Consider the following 3,240-nt stretch of genomic DNA (forward strand, 5'->3'; position numbering starts at 1 on the left):
GCTCAATTCCTTAAAAAGTCCAGACTTACTGGACCCGTTGAGACTATAGGACTCCATGAGATTATTGCTCTGAGATACTCTTTAAACCTTGAACCAAAACTAGCCCTTGAGGTCACCTTTTAGGAAAATAACAGATTGGCACACAAAATAAAGGGTAGTACCGATGAGTATGGGCCTCCATTAAAAAACCATCTATATGAGGGCAAAAGGTAAACAATGACTCTAACGCCAAGATGAGAAGATAAGGGGGAAGGGAAACTGGATTACCGGAAATGAAACAACCGGCATGCGATTTAACAGAATGTTGACATCTTGTGAAAAATGTAACTGATGTCGCCGCTGAACAATCTGTATAGAAATGTTCAAATGAGAGCCTCATTTGCTGTGTAAATTTTCATTAAAAATACAATAAAATACTTAAAAAAATAATATAAATGAAATGAAGCAATGTTAGCAAACAGAATGCATGCTACACAAATCAGGAAAAAGTAGGGTAGTGCTCCAGCTGGTGTTATGCAAGATGGAACTGGTCCTTGAGTAGGTGGTGTCTCGGGAACAGTTCTAAAGACATTCTTTTCCTTGGACATTGCATAGTTCATTAGCAGATGCTAAGAACAGCAATTTCAAAGCTACTTGTCAAAGATAGAGAAATTCTCATCATTACCACTGGAGGTGGTTCTCAGGGCTGTGTTTACTTGGGAGGATGAAGTTGATGTTACTGAGGTTTCCTTCGAGGTATCCAAGCGTTCAGCCATCAGCAGACCCACTATCAGCTGGGGTGGGGGTCCTACTGGTTCTAAGGAACTAGCTCCATTAGCCCGTGCTATTTATAAATATAATGCTCTTTTCCTACTAAAGCCGGCAGTTTTCTGTGCGGGACAACTCATTCAATTTTCCCTCTGTCTTAAATATTTCCTTTCAATGATCAAGATAACTTTTGCTCACCCTACACAGCTATGAGAAAGTCCCTGGTGGTGCAAACAGTTAAGCGTTCAACTACTAGTCTGAAGGTGAGACTTCAAACCCACCCAGGGTGCCTTGGAAGATAGGGCTGGTGATTTCCTTCAGAAAGGTCACAGCCTCGAAATCCTTATGGAGCGCAGTTCTACTCTGCTCACGTGGGGTCACCATGACTTGGAATCAACTTGATGGTAACTAACAACAACAAAGCTATGGGTAATCTTCTCACAGGAAATGGTAAGAGATTGCCTGGCAGCTGGAATTCCTTAGTTTGCTCGCAAAAATGCAGGTTCTGAAAACCGGTTCTCAACAATTTTTTTTTAATGGTGTTAAATTCTTTTTCTTTTTTTTTCTTCTTTCCTTCCTTCCTTCCTTTTTTTGTTGAGAACATTCAGAGCAAAACATACACCAGTTCAATAGTTTCTACATGTACAACTCAGTGACACTGATTACATTCTTCAAGTTGTGCAACCATTCTCACCCCACTCTTCTGGGCTGTCTCACTCTCACTGACATAAACTCACTGACCCCTAAGACTTCAATCTAAACTTTCGAGTTGCTGTTGTCAATTTGATCCCAAATAGATCGTTCTTAAAAGAGCACTTTTTAAATTATGCTTAGCCGAAGTTGGGCAAATCTAGTAAAATGCCTGAGTCTACCTGTCTTTACTGCTGTGTAAAAGAGCAAGTCCAATTATCACTCACCCCGATGGAATTCTTATGGGCATAAACCATAGGAACTAGAACATGGAGCCTCGGGGAGATTTATGGTGGGAATTTAAGCAGAGCTGTTTGAGGTAGGGTTTTTTGTGGCACCCACAGGAGACAAGCTAAGGAAGGTGCCATGAAACCTAGCATTGGCAGTGTGTCTGTCTTCAGTATCCAGGTTCCTTCTGTATCTTTTCCTTTTAATTTAATAAGCATTGCTGGAGGGCCTTCTGTTTGCCAAGTACAAATACTAATCACTTTTTATGGTCTTTGCCCATTTAAGTAAATGCAAATTGGCTGACATATCTGTGGCCTCCTATTATACGTTATTTGGAATTGAATTTTTTTTTTTTTTTTAAATATGTGGCTACTTAAGCTCCTTCAGACACAAGTATCATTTCCCCTTTTCTTCAGGAGCAATTATCTCTCTTACGTTGTGGCTTCTTCTTACTTAACTGGAGAATTTTCTGTCCCCACAGCCTCCTGTATTTCATCCTCAGGTGGCTTTGAAGATAGCAGGCGAAGGTTTCAGAGAATCCTTGTGCTGAGAGCAGCTGCAGAGATCACTGGGAACGAGCTCTCATCTTGCAGCTAATGGAGCTGGAGTCCAGGGCACTGAGTGATGCCCTAAAGGTCACTTGGACAATTAGGGATCAAGGCAGTGGCTAACTTGGGTCATCTGACTCCTTGCCCCAGGCATGCCTTTGGGACCCTGGTGCTTTTTTTTTTTTAATTGTGCTTTAAGTGAAAGTTTACAATTCAAGTCAGTTTCTCATATAAAAACTTATACACGCATTGTTATGTGACCCTATTTGCTGTCCCTACAATGTGACAGCACACTCCTTCTCTCCACCCTGTATTTCCTGTGTCCATTCAGCCAGCTCCTGTCCCCCTCTGCTTTCTCATCTCCCCTCCAGACAGGAGCTGCCCATATGGTCTCATGTGTCTACTTGAGCCAAGTATCATTTTCTGTCTTATAGTGCAGTCCAATCCCTGTCTGAAGAGTTGACTTCAGGAATGGTTCCAGCCTTGGGCTAACAGAGGGTCCAGGGGCCATGACCTCTGGGGTCCCTAGGGACTCTTGTGCTTTTTATGGGATGTGTGGGCATATTTTCTGTTCCTTTGAACTGGTAACACAACCTTAGAGAAAACAGTTTGTTTTTTCTGCACTTTTCAAATATAGGGTATTTTGATAATGCATGAGAACATAAAGTTAAGTAAAATCTGTGAAAACAAATATCTCTGAATTAAAAAACCTATATAAACAAGTATCTGTTTTACAATATAAAATTTATATTGCAAAATAACAATGAATATGAAGCAGTACACACACATATGCATATATATGTGTATTTATATACATACACACCACACACACACATAATATACACAAAAAAAACAAGGAAACCATTGCCATAGAGCCAGTTCCAACTCATGATGACTGTGTGTATTTCAGAGTATAACTGCTCCATAGGGTTTACTTGGTAGAGTCGTCACAGAAGTATATCTCCAGATTTTTTTCTGTTGTGTCACTGGGTGGGTTCACACTTCCAACCTTTAGGTTAATAATTAA

Source organism: Loxodonta africana, chromosome Y (assembly GCF_030014295.1).
Source record: "Loxodonta africana isolate mLoxAfr1 chromosome Y, mLoxAfr1.hap2, whole genome shotgun sequence".
Taxonomy (NCBI): Eukaryota; Metazoa; Chordata; class Mammalia; order Proboscidea; family Elephantidae; genus Loxodonta; species Loxodonta africana.